General features: G+C 38.9%; 1 protein-coding gene across 4 annotated transcripts in view; it reads right to left on the bottom strand.

Annotated features, from left to right (window-relative positions):
- The window catches only part of WDR89 (WD repeat domain 89), a 40,950-nt gene extending 19,649 nt beyond the window's left edge, over nucleotides 1–21,301 (bottom strand). Inside the window, exons 1-2 of one of the 4 annotated variants that reach the window (XM_081830411.1) lie at nucleotides 20,105–21,232; nucleotides 19,587–19,717 (exon numbers count right to left, since the gene is read on the bottom strand). The gene's annotated coding sequence lies outside the window, so the exon portion shown is untranslated. Of the gene's footprint in view, nucleotides 1–357; nucleotides 1,480–19,586 lie in introns of those variants that run through there. The other 3 variants (XR_014148430.1, XM_081830410.1, XM_006741725.3) reach the window with 3 other exon arrangements.
- Nucleotides 21,302–21,903: the final 602 nt, after the last annotated feature.

Genomic DNA, 21,903 nt, shown 5'->3' with positions numbered 1-21,903 from the left:
AAAAAGCACTTTTTAAAAATGTGCTGGATACATAGCATGGATGTTTAGAGGTTCTAGGTAGGAAAGAATTTCAGCGACATACACACTAGGAATGTTCCTATGCTGAAAAGCTCTTATGTCAATCTCAATTCTAGACCTGAGATGACTCAGGCAGGCTAATCATGAATGCCACCACCGAGCTCTGCCCTAACACCTCTCTATTTTCATATAAAAATATAAAAAAAAGAAAATATACTAATACCCCCAAATTTGGAAAGACGCCAACTGAGGAGGAAGATAGGCAACCTCAGAAAAACTCAGAAATAAACACCCTTACTTACTAACGCAGGAGCTCAGCAAAGAAAGCTGCTAGGGCTTACTATATTTCTAAGGTCTCCATGCTAATTTGGGAAATGAGAAGCAGCCCACAGGAGTGAGATATACTTGGGATTTGGGACAGAAGATTTTATGGGATCTCAGAAGAAAAAAACAGAGACCAGGTCCACCGTCAAGATTTGCCTCAGTCTCAGTGAGTAGTTTTTTTGCAAGTAGAAGTGAATCATGTCATGTTTGGGTCAGGTGATGAAGAGGTGGTGTGTCTTCACCTTCTTTTCACTCATCTGCTGGCTGGATGCAGAGGAGTTCCAAGCCCTACAGGACGGCTGAGCCAGAAAATGAAAGGAGTCTGAGTCCCCGGTCACCACATGAAAGGCTATCTGCTCACCAGAAAAACCTACATCTGACTGTAACAAGCAGTTGTGTAGACATCTGAAACATGTCGTTTAAAAAACTGCAAAACAAAACCCCAACCTCTTAGTATCATTCATCTTTTCTTTAGGTAAAATTCAAAGGGAATTAATACCTTATACTAAAGAAACACCGGAATTTCAGCAATTACTTTCATTTTTAAATCCAAGTTAAACTAAACGTAATACTATTTAGAGAAAATGTGTAATATACCATCCCACTTTGATAAAATTATTCCTATGCATCTTTCTACTCACTCTATCTGTATGTATGCACAGAAAGGTCTCCAGAATAATGTTCATAAAATGTATTTCAAATATCTGAGCGTGTGTGTGTGTGTAAGGGATGTGTTGCTTTCCTAGTACTTTCCTATGTTACTAAAATTTTTAACAATGATAATAACCCCATAACTCCATAAGTACAATTATGTTCACTACCCTGATGAGAAAAGCACAGTTAATATACAGTAAAACTGGTTTCTGAATTCAAGTATTCTTGTTCCAGGGACCACATTAAACTGTCTTTGTAAGTACGTCACATTTATTTATTTATTTAGCAATTTCTATGTCCAATGTGGGGCTCCAAGATTAAGAGCTGCATATTCGGGGCACCTGGGTGGCTCAAAATGGTTAAGCGTCTGCCTTTGGCTCGGGTCATGATCCCGGGGTCCTGGGATTGAGCCCCACGTCGGGCTCCTGGCTCACTGGGGAGCCTGCTTCTCCCTCTGCCTCTCTCCCTGCTCATGCTCTCTCTCTAGAAAAAAAAAAAAAAAGAGCTGCATATTCTACTGAGCCAGCCAGGCACCCCAAGTACATATATATTTAAAAAAAAAATAAGGGTAGCCTATGTTACCTGTATAATAAGCATATATCATACTTATTTTTAAAAAGGGGGTGGGCAGTAGAGCACCTGGAAGGAGCAGCTACTAATGTCTAATGTCATGTGCTAGTGGCAAACATGGAAAATCTAATGGTAGCCACAAAATCTCTATGCTGGATATTAAAGATACTTATTATTTATCAAGCATATCTAGTATCAGCTTATCTGAAGCAAAACTGCACAAGTAAAACTTAGGAATCTGGTTATTAATGTTTATTTCAGGAAACTTGGGAACAGTCACTCCTCTTCATTATCAGTATGTCTCAGAAAAACAGTACCTTGGGGTAAAAAGTATGGTTTAACTTCAGCAGAACACCTCTCAGAAAACGTTTATATCAGAAATTTAGGGAAATTTGTGTGTATAGTTTAACACAGAATTGGCTTTGAAACAATTTGCCAAAGAGCCATTTGTTTTAAACTGGGAAGAAGTGCTGAATATTTAGTGGAAGGTATGCTAAACTGACATTTGCTACAACTTCAATGTCATTTTAAATATCATATTCATTAATGACTGAGACTTAATGTCTTTGTAAATTAATCCTGCTTAGTGAGTCTGAATATGCTATTCTTATTCACACGAATGTTCAAGATACTGGTTGCAGCAACATACGGCATCTCATACACTAAAATTCTTAGGGAAAACACAGTTTTTAAAGTGCAGGAATCTGTTACCAAGGAAAAGGGGGGAGGGGTAGGAGGGAATGACACACACACTTTCTCATGCAGTATGAGATACAACATTCAAGTATCAGGTTCCACATATAACATTCAAGTATCTTTTTAAAAACAAAGACATTTTCCTCAATAACATCCTGAGATGTCAAGTTTCTCAGGTAAATCTTCTACCCAAAAGTCACCCTTTGAAGTAAATCTATGAATGCCCTACTTCTTTCAACAAGAACAATCAACTATGTTTGCCTTTCCAGAACAACCAGCTGGTTAACCAAATAGAGAGAGAAACAAAACTTCCCCAGTCACCAGATGTCTTAATTTGGAACAGTTAGTAACAATGTGGAGTAATCCAGAATTTTGAGTTGGTACTATATGTTTACTACTTCTTTTTCTAATTCTGAATTGACGCTTTTAAAAATTAAGCAAATGGGTTCTCTTTGATAACTGCAAAAAAAGGTGGGGGGATAAAAAGAACCACTGCCTATAGCCCTAACAGATCGATGTTAACATCAAAGAACAAGCCACTTGAATATTATGTGTTATAGTTAGAAATTGATCTATCAGCATTAAATCTAAAGTCTTAAAGAATTACCCTATTCAATAATTGAAAAACAATTCTTGAAGGACTGACATGACAGGCCTAGAATACACTGGATTCAGCAAAGAACATAAGCAAAGTCCCTGCCTTCCTGGGGGGCAGTGGGGTGACAGACAGGCATAGAGACAAATAACTAATTATAATAATGAAAATAGTCAAAGTGTTATGAAAAATAATACTGGTTAAGGCAAGAAAAATGAGGCAGGAAAGTCCTTTTGGATTCAGTCATTAAAGGAAAGTCTCTCCCATGAGGTGACATTTCAGTTGAGACCAGAAGGAAATGAGGGAGCAAGGTATTGCACTGTGTGGGCGAAGAGCCTCCTGGGCAGAGAGAAACAGCAAGTGGTCCACAGCAGCTGAAGCTGAGTCAAAGGAAAGTGGTGTAGGAAATAAGGTTAAAGAGGTAGCCGGAGATAAATTAATAAATCTTAAAAAAAACTGAAAAACAAAAAATATGATCTCGGTCACAGTGGGGAGTCGGCTCGGGGATTCTCTCTCTCTCTCTGCCCCTCCCCCCACTCACTCACACTTGTGTGTGCACATGTGCGCACACACGCTCTTTCTCTCAAAATAAATAAATCTAAAAAAAAGAGGTAGCTGGAGCCGGGTAAGAGCTTTGCAGGGCCATGGTCAGAACTTGAGATTTTATTCTCAAGTGAGAAAGAAGGCTGGTTGAGAGCAGATGAGAGATGTTTGTCCAGGGATTGCTCAGGCTGCTGCCTGGACAACAGACCTTAGGGCAAGAATGGAAGTAGTGCAAAGGTTTGTGCAAAATCCTGGGCAAGTGATATAAAAGTGGAGAGAAGTGGCTGGATACAGGCCACAATCAGGAAAGAGGAATAAGAAGAATTTCCTGATTAGACAAGTGGGGTATGAAGAGAGGTGACAAAGATAGATGAGGCTTCGATTTCTGGCCTGAGTAACAAAGCCAATGCTGGCATGTTACTCTTAGAGTAACTACAAACTTTTAAGAAAATTACAAGAGGATTAATTAGATAATTAGACAAGTATCCAATTGTTTAAATAGTCTTTACCGATCAACTGTGGTATATTAATAGACTGGAATGCTACACGGCAATAAAAAAACCATATACTATCGGTACATGCAACAATATGGAAGAATCTCAGAACTGTTTAGTGACAGAAGCCTGACACAGAATATTATTATGATTTCATTTACACAAAATTTAAGAACAGGCAAAACAAGTCTATAATGGTTGAAATCAGAATACTGGTTATCTTTTGAGGGGGATATGGATTGGAAATGAGAACAAGAGAATTTTGTGGGTGGTGATTATGCAGATATATGCATTTGAAAAACAAACAAACCATCATGGAGGAGAATGACCCCCGGCCTCCAGCATGATTCTCACACTGAGTGAACAGCATCAACAGTTGGAGGAGGAAGAAGAGAGTGTCGAGAAATCCCTTATTTAGCACAGGTAAGCAGGGCTGCTAAAAGTTGAGAGCCGTGGAGCAACAACTTTGAGGAAAACCCTTCAGCATACCAGGCCCAACACTAAGCACAGGATATTAACAGCCCACAGGCGAAGAATTTCAAGTCTGTAGTGTACTGATGGTAACCATAGCAACAACAAAACCTAAACCAGCTCACCTACAGATTACACTATTCAATCCCTAACGCTAACAATCTGACAGAAGCAGAGAGGTGTCCATTTCCAGGAATAAATGCTATTTACCTTGGTGTTTACTACTGTTCTACATATGATACCCAGAATTCAATTAGAAAAAAAAGAGAGACACACACACAAACACAAGCAAGAAAAAAAACAACAAACTGTCAAGAAATAAGGCAATGAACAGAAAAGACGTAGAAATCACCCATTTTAAATGGACTTTAAAATGACTATAAATTGGGGCACCTGGGTGGCTCAGTCATTAAGCATCTGCCTTCAGCTCAGGTCATGATCCCAGGGTCCTGGGATCGAGCCCCACATCGGGCTCCCTGCTCCGCAGGGAGCCTGCTTCTCCCTCTCCCACTCCCCCTGCTTGTGTTCCCTCTCTCACTGTGTCTCTCTCTGTCAAATAAATAAATAAAAATCTTTAAAGAATAAAAAAAAGACTATAAATTGGCTATTAAAAACAAAACAAACAAAAAAAACCAATAAATGTTGGCAAGAATGTGAAGAAACTGGAACCTTTATACAATACTTGCGAGAATGTGAAATGTAGCAGCCTCTGTGAAAAACAGCTTGGCAGTTTTTCATAAAGTTAAACATATTTTCATGCAAACATTTGTATAGGAATGTTCATAGTAACATATTCATAATAGTAAGAGTGTAAACAACCCAAATGTTCATCAATGGATGAATGGATAAACAATATATGGTATATCCATGCAATGGAACACTATTCTGCCATAAAACAGGAATGAAGTACTGTTAAATGCTACAACATGGATAAACCTTGAAAACATTATGCTAAGTGAGAGAAGTCACACACAAAAGACCACATATTGTATGACTCCATTTATATGAAATGTCTAGAAGAGGCAAACCTGTAGATCAAAAGATTAATGGTTGCCAGGGGCTGAGGGAAGGAGGAAACTGGAAGTGACTGCTAATCAGAAAAACTAAGTCAGTGGACGAAGAGTGACATTTTTAAAGCATTCAAAGGAAAGGAAAACTTGTCAATACAAAGCTCTGTACCCAGAAAAAAAAAAACCTTTCAAAAAAGAGGGTAAAAGAAAAATAATTAGACAAAAGCTGAGAAGACTCACTGCCAGTAGAGTGTAAAACAAGAAATGTCAAAGAAAGTTATTCAGCCACAGTAGTACTAGAAATCTAGATTGACATGAAAAAATAAAGAGAACTAAAAATGGTAAACATGAGGGTAAATTTAAGACTTTTTCTTTTTTTTTTTTTTTTAAAGATTTTATTTATTTATTTATGAGAGAGAATGAGAGACAGAGAGCACGAGAGGGAGGAGGGTCAGAGGGAGAAGCAGACTCCCTGCTGAGCAGGGAGCCCGATGCGGGACTCGATCCCGGGACTCCAGGATCATGACCTGAGCCGAAGGCAGTCGCTTAACCGACTGAGCCACCCAGGCACCCAAGACTTTTTCTTTCTTTTAAAAATTTTCTTGAGGTGCTTGGGTGCTCAGTTGGTTAAGTGTCTGACTCTTATTTCTGCTCAGGTCGTGATCTCAGGGTTGTGAGACTGAGCCCTGCATTGGGCTCACTCAGCGCAGAGTCTGCTTGAGATTCTCTCTCCCTTTCTTTCTGCCCCTCCCCCCACTCATGCACACACTTGCTCTCTAAGTAAATAATCTTTTAAAATTTTCTTAAAAAGCAATTGACTTTCTAAAGCAAAAAAATAGTAACAACATATTAGAGTGTTATTAAAAGTCAAATATTTGACAGCACTAGTAAGAGGAAGGGAGGGAAGAAATGGAAACACATGCAGCAAGGTTCTTACAACATAATTAGGTATATTATTTTAAGGTAGACTTTACACAAGCTAGAGAAGTATACTGTAAACCCTAGAGCAACAACTAAAGGACAAAAGTGGTAAAATTAACAAACCAATAGCAGAGATAAAATGTAGTCATAAAAATAATCCAAAAGAAGGCAAGACAGAAGAAAAAAGGGACAAAGAAAAAAGGAACAAAGAACTGAAGAAAATAGAAAATCTAGAAACAACTAACAATATGGTAGATTTAAATCCAACCATATCAACAATTACATTAAATATAAATGATCTGAACATCTCAATTGAAAGGCAGAGATTCTCAGGTTTGTGGAGGGGAGAGGAGAGGCAAGATCCAACTATATGTTGTCTAAAAGAAACCTATTTTAGCCAAACTATGGAAAGAGCCCAATGTCCACTGACAGATGAATGGATAAAGTAGATGTGGTATATATACAAAGGAATACCTCAGCCATCAGAAAAATTGAAATTTTGCCATTTGCAATGACATGGATGGAACTAGAAAGTATGCTAAGCCAAATGAGTCAATCAGAGAAAGACAATTATCATATGATCTCACTCATATGTGGAATTTAAGAAGCAAAACAGGATCATAGGAGAAGAGAGGAAAAAATAAAACAAGATGAAAGCAGAGAGGAAGACAAACCATAAGAGACTCTTAGGCATAGGAAACAAACTGAGGGTTGCTGGAGGGGAGGGGATGGGGGATGGGGCAACTGGGTGATGGACATTAAGGAGGGCACGTGATATAATGAGCACTGGGTATTATATAAGACTGATGAATCACTGACCTCTACCTCTGAGACCAATAATACATTATATGTTAATTAATTGAATTTAAATTAAAAAATAATAAATAAATAAAAGAAACCTATTTTAAATAGGTTTAAACCTTATATTTTAAATATAAAGTAGGTTAAAAGTAAATGGACAGAAAAGGATATACCATACAAACACTATTAAAAGGAAAGCTGCAGTATCTTATTAATACCAGACAAAGGAGGGGGCACCTGGGTGGCTCAGTTATTAAGGTATCCTCATGATCCCAGGATCCTGGGATCAAGCCCCGCATCAGGCTCCCTGCTCAGTGGGAGGCCTGCTTCTCCCTCTCCCACTCTCCCTGCGTGTGTTCCCTCTCGTGTTCTCTCTCTCAAATAAATAAAAATCTTAAAAAAAAAAACAAAAACAACCAACCAGACAAAGGAGAAGTCAGAACAAGAAATTCTCTCAAAATTGACCATAGACCTAAATGTGAGAGCAAGAATTACAAAATTCTTAGGAAAAAAACAGGGAACCTGTGACTCTAAGTTAGGTGGAGATTTCTTAGAATACAAAAAGCATGTACCAGGGGCGCCTGGCTGGTTCAATCAGAAGAGCATGGGACTCTTGATCTCAGGGTCATGAGTTCAAGTTCCAAATGGGTGTAGAGATACTAAAATAAATAAAAAACTTAAACAAACAAACAAAAACCATGTACCAGAAAAGAAAAATTTGAGTTAATTAAAATTTAAAACTTCTGCTTTTTGAACAAGAGTGATACGAGGGACAGTTCATATGAGAATTTCCTAGGTTAGATAGCTTGCTGAAAGGTGTGAAGTGTGGTGTGAATGTGAGAGTTGCCATGACAGGCTGGGTTACAAAGATGGTCAAAGAGGGTCACATCACTAGCTCCTTTGTAGGCTTACCGAAGCAGCAGTAGCAGGTATAGCTGTAAGGTATGGGGGGGTGGGGGGGGCGGGGTATCTTCAGGCCACTGGATCTAATTTTTGGCTGTAGTAACTTAGAGATCAGTGATAGCCCCCGTGCTTTTGGGTAAGTACTCTGAGGGCATTCCCTTCCCTCCTACAAAAAGGAAAAAGGGTAGCTGAGGGCAGAGGATTTATTAAGCTTTCCCTCAAGGTCTTAAAGACCAAAATATCTTGGTTATCCCAAACAATGGGGTATCAGTCTCTTCACATGCATTGCTTCATTTAACCCTACCAATAACCCTAAAAGATAGTCTTTATATTATTGCTTTTTGGATTAGGAAACAGAGGCTTATAGAAATAGGTATTGCATGGTAGTTAAGAGAATGGATATATGCTCAGGTTCAAATCCTGGTGTCACTAGCTATGTCTTTCAGCTTCGTATTCTTCAAACAGGGATAACAGTTGCAACATCAGAGGGTTGTTATAAGGCGTAACTTAATTACTACATGTTAAATGCTCAGAATGATGCCTGGTACAAAAGAAGAACAGCAAGTGCCTGTACAGAGAATTTCAAAGAAATGCAATGGTGTCAAATGATAAACCTGCAGAATAAACTATTAGATATAAATTCTACTATCTATCTATTTACACATACACAAACACATATAAAGTGAATATGTATATATACATATATATGTATACGCACATACCCATGCTGTTAATCATAACTGAGATTTAAGTGAAAACGTATACACGTATGGGCACACACACACAAGGTGGGGGGGAGGGGAGGCAGACTAGATACATCTAAGGTAAATTCACAGTATGAAATATTCCTCAAAAAAGTCACCAAACGGAAAGATCCTTTAACATATTAATAATTCTTTAAATTTCTGCTGTTAACCAGTGTTATCCCAATATCTTGCAATCATGTCAACATATCTCACACAATCAGGCAATATTTTATAAATATTTATAAATTGATAGTTAAAGATACTTTCCTTTACATTCTGAAGTAGATTCACTATTTAATACTCCAAACTGGGTGAATGCCCAAAAGGGATCTGCTGAAATAGAAATCAAAATAATGGCAAAACCCTTGAACATAAATATTTATAGCTTTATACTTGTGTAAAGATACAGTAGGACAGATGAGTTCTCTTAACTACTATGCACCATATCGTGGGAAGATCAGAATCTAGTTAAATTCTAAATTCATTTCCTCTCTTCTGAACACAGTGAAAGATCCTGATATCAGAGAAACAACCAACAAAAAGCATAATTCTTGAACCATCTTGCAAAAGCCGGATATTAAGCGAGAAAAAAATTTCACACTTATAGATCTCACATGAAGGATAAAAAGGATTGGAAATAATGTACTACCGATTTTAAGTTTACCACACACCTAAAAATGTTTAGCTTAGACTTAAGCTACCAAACTCTTTCAATTCTTGCCTTCCTTGCCCTTGGAATTAACTACAACTGCCATCTAGCAAGAGGTCCAAAAATTAGAGAATGGAAAAAAAATCATTCAGGACTTAACTAGGAAGTCTAAACAGACAGATGCTTTAACTGATTAGTAATGATTGAAATTTCTGCTGTTAATCATGATAACTGAGATTGAATTTTTCTTACTTGTTCTCTCCTCTCTTCCCCATGCAACATAAATTATCACCTCTATGTGAACTCCTAGATTTTACCCTCAATCTTGATCTCGCTTCAAAATTCCAACCCCATATTTCTAATGTCTGCCTAGACCTCTACCCCTGAGTGTGCTGCCAAAACTTCAAAAATACCCAAAGTATAACTCGAATACCTGTATTCTTCATCTCTGTTAACTATACAATCTTCTCAGTCATCTAGGCTCAACAGTTCAGAATCATCTTTGATTAAAGAAAGTCAAAGGACAAGAGGCAACTAGCTAATAAAGCCTACCTTGAAAATTGCCCTACACATTTATCTCAACACTGTCTGCCCCATTATCCTCCTCCAGCTGTCCATTACCTCTCATCTGCAACTGCAATGGTTTCCTGTACGGCCCTGACACAGAACAGGACAGGAAATACTTGATTTAACATCTAATTCCTGGAAAAAGATGGGAAGAACAGGACAAATTCTTACTTCATATAAAAAAGTTTTGTTCTTAGAAATCAATTTCATGGGGGCGCCTGGGTGGCTCAGTTGGTTGGGCGACTGCCTTCGGCTCAGGTCATGATCCTGGAGTCCCGGGATCGAGCCCCACATCAGGCTCCCTGCTGAGCGGGGAGTCTGCTTCTCCCTCTGACCGTCCCCCATCTCATGCTCTCTCTCTCTATCTCATTCTCTCCCTCAAATAAATAAATAAAATCTTAAAAAAAAAAAAAGAAATCAATTTCATGTTGTAGGAGCGCCTGGGTGGCTCAGTCGTTAAGGGTCTGCCTTTGGCTCAGGTCATGATCCCAGGGTCCTGGGATAGAGCCCCATGTTGGTGCTCAGCGGGGAGCCTGCGTTTCCCTCTCCCACTCCCCCTGCTTGTGTTTCCTCTCTCGCTGTGTCTCTCTCTGTCCAATAAATAAATAAAATCTTAAAAAAAAAATCAATTTCATATTGTAAAAAGTACTGACATTCAGCATGACATGAAGTGGAAAAAGCAAATATGTGATTTCACAAACATTTCTTAAGGACATAAAACTAAATACTTAATTTTTATAAAGCATCATACACATTCTCTTATTGTTTTTGCATGGGCTGCAGTTGTTTGAACATGTAAATCACAGACTATATTTTATAGCAACCCCTGACATAGCAATATTTTAATGGGTAAAATATTTTCCCCATAATAAAACTGCAAAAAAGATTACTAATCTCTCCAAGAATCCTACATTGTCTTCTTGAGTTATCTAGATACTACCCATGCTTCAAGATCTAGCTCAAACTCTACCAGTACTACAAAATTTTTCTTAATCCAGCCTAAACCAAGTTTCTACTTACTCTGAATGCCAAAATATTCTGTTATTTATATAGCAGTAATCATATACTAAACATATTGAAGAGCTAATTTTTCTCTAGTTATATTTTACATATTCACATATTTATATTTGTTTCTCTCTACTATAGAGTATAAATTTCTTAAAGACAAGAACCATGTTTTCCAATTTTCTAATATCAATCCTCTACCAGCCTGAGGCTAATAACTCGATAACCTACCTCACAAAATCCTACTCCCTGGAGAGGAGTATAAAAACAAACACCCACAAAACACACTCCATAGAGGAAGACAAAGAGGCAAAGATAAGGAACTACACAAAATGTAAAACAATGACAAAGATAGGAAACACACACACATACAAATCAAGCCATAGAGTCAGCCATCCCTTTTCTGGAGAAAGCAAAGAAATAAAGAAAAAGAAATCAGAAATAAATCAAGCAGTATCAGTATTGATATCCATGACATCCATAACATAAACACAGCTTTGAGGTCAATTCACTTCAAACTCTGTAGTTACAGAAAACACCATGGAGGCAGAACTGAGGAAGCTAAGGAAAGGGTTGGGATTTGGGAGCATCACTTTATTACCATCTTACACAGTACCCTATAGGCAGAAAGCATTCAATAAACACCTGCTGGTGTGAACATGATTTAATAGATAGTCCTACATACCCAAATTCCAGAATTAAACAATTTGTTCAAAATGCTATTCCTTCACAAAATACATTATAGGATCAAATTACCTCAAATTTCCAGAATAATGCAGTAAATACTATGTGCTTTACTTACACAATATAAACATGGTTTTGATGCCAAAAAAGGATACATCCACATTTTAATCATTCAAGAGTTTCAAAAATAACCCAATGATTCATAAACTGTATTCTTCCTATTTTTAGAATGGCTCAGGGGATTTGTGTGATTCTCAAACTCCTTTCTCAATTCCTAAGAAAAAGTTCAATTTGGTTATACAATCTCAGGGGAAAAAAAGGGGGCAATTTGGAGGGAAAGTAGCTTCATAAAAATAATTCAGTGCCATGTTAAATACAAATTAATAAAAGGCTAATGGAGTCACAAATGAAAAAAAACTAACCTTTATGAAAAATTTAGCTTCAATATCTATTCTTTCTTCCTTTCTTGAAAAATAGATGCCTGTCATGCATGCTAACAACTTAAAAGTCCAAGTAATACAGGGCTGCAGAATTCATGAAGAAAGAGAAAGACTCTGAGAGAATGACAACCAAGATGAAAATACTCTGACAAGCACCCAAAAACTGCAAACACAATGGGAAATAAAGGAACATGTCTTCGGGGTGGACTTGGTCAGTATGAGTAAGCTGAAGAGGGGTTATGGGAAAAGATCTGCACTAGAAGTAAGGGGGTGGATTTTTTTTCACATGACCTTCAGTAAATCATTGAATCTGATCTGAATCTTGGTTTTCTCATATTTCCATTTGTTCTACTTACCGGATCTTTTGTATCCATCAATGATATTAAGAGTAACTAAGATATATTGAACTTTTGCTGTATGCAAGGTACTGTTCTAAATGCTTTAGGTGCATTATATCTCATTTAGTCCTCTGGTTGGCCCTATAAAGTACCTTACTTATCTGGTTCTATAATTAGGAAAGCAAGGCTTACAAAAGGCAGGTGATTTGCCAAAGATCACTTGGTTCACAAGTGCATAGCGGGGACTGGAACAGAAATCTGATTTTATTTATTTATTTATTTAATTTTAAAGATTTTATTTATTTGACAGAGAGAGACATAGAGGGAACACAAGCAGGGGGAGTGGGAGAGGGAGAAGCAGGCTCCCCGCTGAGCCCTGACATGGGGCTCCATCCCAGGACCCTGGGATCATGACCTGAGCCGAAGGCAGACCCTTAACTACTGAGCACCCAGGCACCCCAGAAATCTGATTTTAGAGCCCACACTCTTAAATGCTTTCTTATACTGACCCTCAAGTGATATAAAAGACGTATTTTACAAAGCACTTTTAAATGGCTTTTAAATTCAAATGTAAAGTTGTTAATTCTCATCTGCACTAAATGAAATGAATCAGTAACATTCATACAACCAAGCAACATACAGTTAAAATATTTAAAGCATATACATGTGGAAAGTCTCAATATCAGCAAAGATTTAAGATCAAAACAGTATCAAATGATGTGAAGTCCAGCATAACTTTTAGTTGCCTGGACATGCAAATTTCCAAGTATTTACAAGGTTAAAAAACGATTTAAAATAGTACCAGCTATAAGATACAGTACATTTTAAATATAAGCCACTACTTAGAGCTTTTTCTCTTCTGGCTGTTATTCCACATTCATACTTGATGAATAATATTGAATAAAACCAGAGAAAGAAACTTATTTTTTTTTAAGATTTACTTATTTTAGAGTAAGAGAGAGCACGTGCAAGAGCAAGCATGAGCAGGGGAGAGGGAATCTCAAGCAGACTGCAGTGAGCACAGAGCTCAGAGGCAGGGCTTGATCTCCTGGGGCTCAATCTCAAGACCCTGAGTCTGAAGCTTAACCAACTACACCACCCAGGCGCCTCGGAGAAAGGAATTTATTTAATAGTGTTTGTCAGGCACTGTTTTAAGCACTTCACAAATATTTACTCATTTAATTCTTATAACAGCCTATGAAGTACTTATAATTATCCTATGTCTTAGATGGGACAACTGAAGCACAGAATGGTGACATGTAAACAGCCCAAGATCACAGAGCTGGTAATTGCAGCCCGTACTCAATTCAGGTAGTTTGGTTTAAAAATCTGTGCTCTTGGGGCACCTGGGTGGCTCAGTCGTTAGGAGTCTGCCTTTGGCTCAGGTCATGATCCCAGGGTCCTGGGATCGAGCCCCGCGTCGGGCTCCCTGCTCGGCGGGAAGCCTGCTTCTCCTTCTCCCACTCCCCCTGCCTGTGTGCCCCCTCTTGCTGTCTCTGTCAAATAAATAAATAATAATAATAATAAAAATAAAAATCTGTGCTCTTAAGCACTAGCTCTGCTACAATTCAAGGAATGGTGAAACACTTCTTTTTTTGTTAAGATTTTATTTATTTATTTATTTATTTATTTATTTATTTATTTATTTATCAGAGAGAGACAGAGAGAGAGAGAGAGCAAGCACAAGCAGAGGGAGCAGCAGGCACAGGGAGACGCAGGCTCCCCGATGAGCAGGGAGCCCCATGCGGGACTCGATCTCAAGACCCTGGGATCATGACCTGAGCCAAAGGCAGACACTTAGCCAACTGAGCCACCCAGGGATCCCATGAAATTCTTTTTTAAAAAGCCAATAAAAAGTAATAATGATTACAATGAATGCCCGCAAAGAGAACAGAGCCATCATTTATCTCAGTATAAATACTAACACTAAGGAACATGTAAAAGAAATATTTTAACTGACATGATAAACAAAGTAATCTACATTATCAGGAAAAGTTTTAATGATAATGGCACACTAAGCTTATTAATCTCTGGAAGAAGTTTCTTTTAATTTTCCTATGAAACTATATTGTTAGCAAAGCGATGACATTTGGAGATTAATATTAATTAACATTAAAAGACTTGCTAGAGGGGCGCCTGGGTGGCTCAGTCATTAAGCGTCTGCCTTCAGCTCAGGTCATGGTCCCAGAGTCCTGGGATGGAGCCCCACATCAGGCTCCTTGCTCGGCGGGGAGCCTACTTCTCCCTCTCCCACTCCCCTGCTTGTGTTCCCTCTCTCGCTGTCTCTCTCCCTCTCTGTCAAATAAATAAATAAAATCTTAAAAAAAAAAAAAAAAAGACTTGCTAGACAGGATTTTTATCATTTTTTGGTCTAGCCACCTTATGAAGAGGCAAAAAACTGTGGTAGAGCTTTAAAAAAAAAAAAAAACACCTGAACTAGTAGAATTTACAACAGAATTAATGCTAAATTTGAACCCTTTAAAAATACGACAGAGAGGGGCACCTGGGTGGCTCAGTCAGTTAAGCGTCTGATTTCAGCTCAGGTCGTGATCCGAGGGTCCTACGATTGAGCCCCTTTTTTGAGCCCCGTGGAGTCTGCTTTTCCTTCTCCCTCTGCCCCTCCCCCCTCTCATTCTCTCTAACAAATCAATAATATCTTAAAAAAAGTAAATGACCTTAATAAAAGAATCACATTTTGCAAAGGACTACAGTATTTGTCATTTCATCGGGATTCTCACAACTTTGAGAGTTAAGTTGGACAAGTAGTAGTATTATTTTACAAATAAGAAAGCTAAAGCTCAGAAAAGTTAAACATTTTGTATGGTCTAGATATAAAGATCTTCTGACTCCAAGTGCATCTTCTATCACATCGTGCTGTCAACAATTTTACGCTTTATACTTTTCAAGTTGTTTCATAACAATTAATGCTTAGCCAAGAAAATTTGGAAAATAATGAACACATAATGAAGGTTATGATCCTTAAAATGTTAAAGGGTTTTGTTAAAAATCTTCTTGTATGATGTACAATTTACCTAGATGAAATGAATAGTTAACTCAGCCAAAATGAACTTGCAATCCAAGAAAAAAAATCTGTATTAAAATTAAGTGAATCCATACACTTATCATGATGAGGACTAAGTAATGTATAACAGATTGTTGTATCACTACATTGTACATATGAAACTAATATAACACTGTATGTTAACTATACTGGAATTCAAATTAAAATCTTAATTAAAAAAACTAAGTAAATCCAATTTTAAATCCTTAAATGTGAAATAACGTCACCCTACAATAGTACTATTTTTCACGAGTTAAAAACAAAAATCACGGGGTGCCTGGGTGGCTCAGTCAGTTGAGTGTCTGCCTTCAGCTGGGTCATCTCAGGGTCCTGGGCTCCCTGCTCAGTGAGGAGTCTGCTTCTCCCTCTGCCCTTCCCCCTGCTCCTGCTCTCACTCTCTCTCAAATAAATGAATACAATCTTTTTTTTTTTTTTAAGGTTTTATTTATTTATTTGACAGAGATACAGTGAGAGAGGGAACACAAGCAGGGGGAGTGGGAGAGGGAGAAGCAGGCTTCCCACGGAGCAGGGAGCCCGATACGGGGCTCAATCCCAGGACCCTGGGATCATGACCTGAGCTGAAGGCAGACGCTTAATGACTGAGCCACCCAGGCGCTGCTAAATGAATACAATCTTAAAAGAAAAAAAAATCACTTCTAACTACCATTTATCTCAATCACTTAAGTTTATTCTAAACCCAATAAGGCAACTTATAAGATCAAATGATTCTGCTTGATGATTGGGAAACCTAAGGAATTTTTTAGTCATTGAGAAATGCTAGCTTCCCAGAGATGATCAGTTTCAAAGACAGTTTTTTTGTTGTTTTTGTTTTTTAAGTAGGCTCTACACCCAGTGTGGGGCCCAATGCAGGGCTTGAACTCACGACCCTGAGATCAAGATCTAAGCTGAGATCAAGAGTCAGATGCTTAACTGACTGAGCCACCCAGGTCCCCTCAAAGATAGTTTTTTAAATGTACATTCCTCTATATATTTATTTCACCTAGATTTAATTATTACCAAAACAAGGAACAGTGAGGGCTGGTGAAACAAACATTTAACAAATGAAATTACTTAGGCTTGGATTACTGGCAGAATTTTTTAAAAACTCAGTTACATAATTAGTCATCAGGAAAATGCCCAGTAAACAGTACTTTGCACTTCGTAGCCTATAAACTGCATACTATACCCTCACATCCCTAAGTCAGGTGGCAGACTGTCCACACTGGACTTGCAAAGATGACCTAAAACTAGTTTTGCAACCTATTAGCTTGACATCCATTTTGAGGAAATAAAAACACCAAAGTGAAGCAGCTAAAAAAAGAATTTCTTTGGAAGAAGTTATTTGTGAAAAAATACTGTGACATTTTTTCTTTGTTCCCATTTTACCAAGCATGAGTAGCTCAAACTCAGACCTTGATCTGGTCCCCTGTAGACTATGAATATAGGATCTACGCCTGGCAAAGTCTAAGAGACTGTGACTGGCTACCTGCTCAAAGAGAACAAAGAAAAATGGCTGCATTACATTGTTATTGGCCTGTACATCCAGACTTTGTCGGGGCCAAGGATGTGAAGCTTTTTCCTGTGGACCTGATGATGGCATTGGTGTGGAGCCAGCTTAAAAAGGACTTTATCCAAGAAGGCTGTCTAGAGGCATTTGGATGCCATGGAGAGTTCACAGGGTGAAGAAACTAAAGGCTGGAGATTAAGGGCTGAGAACAAATCTTAAGCAGCTGGCTAAGTATTGCCCATCGTGGCAGAGACTAACTCATCAGCAGATCAGCAGTGAGGTACACAACTAGACATTTGTTAGATATGGCTTTGTGTCAGAGAAAGCAACATGAGAAAAAGTAATGTAGGTCACTTCCAGGCCTGGCCCATATAAATGTCCCACATGTACTTCTTCTAACTCCATACACAAAGCACAGAGATCTCTATTGAATAGTTCTTACATAGTGAATGCCTATTCAGAGCTGGGCTCTTTTTCATAATCTTATTCCAGCATACCCATATCAAATGGTAACAAACCCAACTCATCAGATCCTGTCTCCTAATTATGATTTCCAGATAGACACGAGAGCAATAGTTGGGTTATTTTCTTCTGAAGATATGACAAAAACCTGGTCATCAGAGCTACTGTCTTGCTGGGAGAACTGGAGAGTATTAATGATGAGGGACTGTCAGTTCAGTTCTCCATGAAGTCTAGTGCACATTCTAGCCTTAGGAGAAATGGGACCCAAAGTCTTTATCTGGTTGCTTAAATGGCTTCCTCATAATGAATCCCTATCATCTGCGGTCATATTTCTTAAAATGGGGGACACAACTATGACTATAGTAAATTGGCTTTTATAAGCCACGAACAGTTTAAATCCCTAAAACAGCAACGTTTTATGATGTGGCAAATAATTCATAAGAGTATCAAACATAGGCATATTATGAAGTTCAATACAAAAGTCACATGAATTTTTAAGGTACATTAGAATTCAAAGAAATGTTACTCTTCTAAGGTGTTAATGCACATCCAATTAGACTAAGCTGCACTGGAGTAGGATCTCTTTACCCTCTTTATACCCTTTGTAGTAAGCTAAAAGATGGCCCCCACAGATATCCAAATCCTAATTCCTATGAATATTTTCTTACATGACAAAAGGGTTTTGTAATTAAGATCTTGAGATGGCGAGATTATTTTAGATTATCTAGGTGGGACCTAAACGTAAGCACAAGTGCCCACAAAGAGAAAGGCAGAGGAAGATTCTACTACAGAAAACAGTGTGATGATGGAAGCAGAGATAGCAGTGACATGCTTGGAAAATGAAGGTACCACAAGCCAAGGAACATATGCAGCCACCAGAAGCTGAAAGGGGTAAGGAAATGAATCTTCTGAGAGCCTCCAGAAGGAACCAGAACTCAGAAGTTATTTAAGTTGAGCTACTTTTGCTTTAGGCTATCTACATCAGTTCAAGGTAAGAATACAAACCATCTGAACAACACTTCTGCGTTTACAGGGAACACCGTCCTGAACCCTAGATGAATAGATAAGGGGGCCATATAGGCTTAAGACTATCTTGGAGCTTCCAGACTGGTGAACAAGTGAAGATTGCGGAGAGTAGTGTGCCTACAGAGGGCATGGAAGCTTGCACCCTTTCTGCATGCTCGCTCTATGCATCTCTTCCATCTTGCTGCTGAGTCATATACTTTATCATATCCTTTAATAAGCTGATAAATGCCTGCAAGTCCATCAAGATGCACTGGTGGAAGTTCTTCAGGCAGGGGTTATTAAAGCTGCAGCGCTGGAAGTGATGCAACCAGAGCCCCTGCCCAGAGATCCTTGCTTACACCTCGCACTGGAAGTGCTACTCATCAAGCCGGAGAACAGATGACAGAAAATTTGGATGAAAGCATCCTGGCTTCTCTCAATGGCCTTCCCATTCCTAATGAAATGCTACTTAAATGATTCATGTAGGCTGAAAATTCAGGGGGATGAAAACATAGATTAAATGGGGGAAAAAATTTTTGAAAAGAAAACGGGTAGTTCACGCGTGGTACTAGGCTGCATATGACCACTGTTTTACGTACATAAAATATATAAAACTACATATATAAAATTATCTATCCATGCTATTTAACGCTCGTCTGGCCTCACAGGAAAGAATTTGAAAAGCGAACACACATAGGTAGTTATCATCAGTTATTTATATATAATTTATATATTATATCCATTCTGTCATTTGATCCTTACAACTCTAGGAAGTAGTCACGTAGTCATGTCTGGTATCGATTTCAATTCTGCAGTTGAGGAAGCTGCGGCTCAGAGGGTGACTTGCCCAAAGGTTAGGAAATGGCTCCTAGTCCAAGGTCTTCTACTAGATGATTTTACATCGATAATATCAATTCACTTATAAGTATGTTGTATTAACTTCTAAAATAACTTCAAGTTTGGAAAGAAAACAGAAGCAACATTTTACAATTTAATAGCGCATTTTAATTTTACGTCTTTGGAAACCACTGTTTATCAAGAGACAAGCTGAAGACAACATGTGGACGAGTTACTAAGCAGTCTGTTTCTTCACATGAAAATGAGAACAGTAAGAGTACCTACCCTTTAGATTGCTATGTGGATTATATAACACACGTCAAGTGCTTAACATAGCTGGTTTCAGTTTGTATTATACACTACGGGACGTCTCTTCCCAAATGAAAATGTGCTTTCTGACTTCGAAAATTTACAAACTCAGGAGATAAGAAAAATGAGAGTTGCAGGAGAAAAACAAAAACAGGTCCTGGGTACCCTTCCGTGAACAGTAGGCGAAGGGTACTTCGCTTCTACAGAAACGTGAGACAGAGGAGGCAATGGGGCCGGCGACAGCGACACCAACACCCAGCCCGCGGAAAACCCGCGGGGCAGGGACAGCGCGGATGTGGTGCCGGGGCTTCCACCCCGGCACCAGAAGCCCCAACACGTGGCTCCCACCTCCCAGCCCCTTTCCACTTCCCTCAGAGGTCCTCGTGCCAGAGAATCAGCGACTACGGCCTTCTCGACTCAACCCGCACTGTCGCCGTCCGTGGAGAGAACTGCCCATTCCGCGGACTAGCCCAACCCGACCCTATGAAATATACCTCAACTGCAAGCCCACAACGCGCGCGGGAAGAAACGCGAGCTCAGTCTCGGTGCGCTGCTGACGACCGGAAATCCACCCCCTACCTCTCTGATAGGGTAAACGAGCAAAGGAAAATGCAGAGCATTGGTCAGCAGCGGAGAGGCGGGGAAAGGGAAAGATGAGGGGTGGGGAGGGGCGACGAATTGCCAAGAGCCAGCCTCCCTGCGGATTGGACGAAAGCAGGACGTTTGCGCGTACGTAGGCCCAGTTTCCGTAAAGCGCCGCACGGGACCTCCCCTTTTACGGTTCGTTAAAGGAAGTTTCAACGACTCATTGGTTGTGACGAAGGTTGTGTCTCCTGGCTGCGTGGCCAATAAAGGGCAAGAATAAAGTGAGTTCCGCCTCTTCCTCGGGCGACTGAGTCCTTCCGTTGACGTCGGGCAACGTGAGTTCCTTTCTGCTTTTAGACGCCGTAACTTCCACTGGGCCAAATTCGAGTAGAGAATTCTTATGGTGACTAGGAGACTTCTACTGCGAATAAGATATACTTGATAGGGCCCTGAAATACCCACATACTCTCAGAACTTCTAAGAATGACTTCAGTGTTGGAACGCAAAGAAACCTGTCCTTCATGCCCTTTTTTTGTGTGTGGCTGTGTCATTGGCTGAAATAGCTGTCAATTTGAAAGTAGCTCCGCCCGCGCCCTTGGGAACTCTGGGGTTTGTAGTATCAGACGCTCAAGCCCTGTAGCTTTAAATGTGGTTGTTGCTACTGAGTTCTAACTTATCATCACCCGCTGACGTTTACTGTGGTTTTGATGTGTTCCGTTGAGCTTTTTATCTTTTCACCGATCAGCACCGTTAAAGCCAAAGGACACTTAGGGAAACTGAAAAGACTTCATGTGTGTTTGTAAAAATAAATAGTGTTTCATACATTTTACAGCTTGTGCTTGGGCGCGCTGTGCTAGATGTTCGTAAATACGGTACTAAGATTCTTGGTTTGTAAAATTTTTGCTGTTACCACAAAACGGTCTTTGATTTTCAGATTAGTGTACATTGGAAAATATCTGAAAAGTACTCTAAATTTGGCAGTTATATACACTATTTTGGCGTAGGTAGCAGCTGCTTACATAAATCAAGTGTTGATATGACAAGAAGCAGAACTGGCTGCTGTCTTGACAGAATAGTGCTGTAGTTAAAATGTCAAGCGTGACCAATCTCAGCTTACACGCATTGTGTATTACTCAAGACTGTATTATGAAGTCCATTTTCAGCCTATATGGAAACATTATGTTCAAGTAAGGCCGGGTTTGCCTACCTTTATTGAATCAAGAACTTTCACTGCCCTGAGCCCATATGGTAATATTTCATCACTTTTGTGTTTGGCAAAAGTAGAAATTTTCCCTGAGTGGTCTTTTCCCTCTCGACAGTTTTTTCCCTATTTAATATGTAATACAAACTGTTCCATTTGTGTAAGAAAAAACATGATTTGTGATATATAATAGTTCTACATTCTGGATTTAAAATTAAGTACATTTTGTAGGATTAAAGCCAAGCAAAAACTGCTTTTATGACTGATGCTTGGAATTATTGCATTTTAAAAAAATAAAATTATTTTTATAATTTTTGTGTCTTCTTTCTAAATGACAAGAGAAGGTGTCAGGTTGTAAATGAAACATGGAAGATATGATTTCTTTTTATTCTCAGTAAATGAAGAGCCATACTAAGTGTAATCACCACTACTTCTCCTTTTCATATTCTATATGATGTACTAAGTGAAATCTATGAATACAAAAGTCACCCTGAGGCAAAAATTCAG

This window comes from Leptonychotes weddellii, chromosome 9 (genome assembly GCF_054177405.1).
Source record: "Leptonychotes weddellii isolate Sample4059 chromosome 9, ASM5417740v2, whole genome shotgun sequence".
Classification (NCBI taxonomy): domain Eukaryota; kingdom Metazoa; phylum Chordata; class Mammalia; order Carnivora; family Phocidae; genus Leptonychotes; species Leptonychotes weddellii.
Note: the sequence above shows the minus strand (reverse complement) of the source record. Positions and strands in the feature narration are given on the sequence as shown.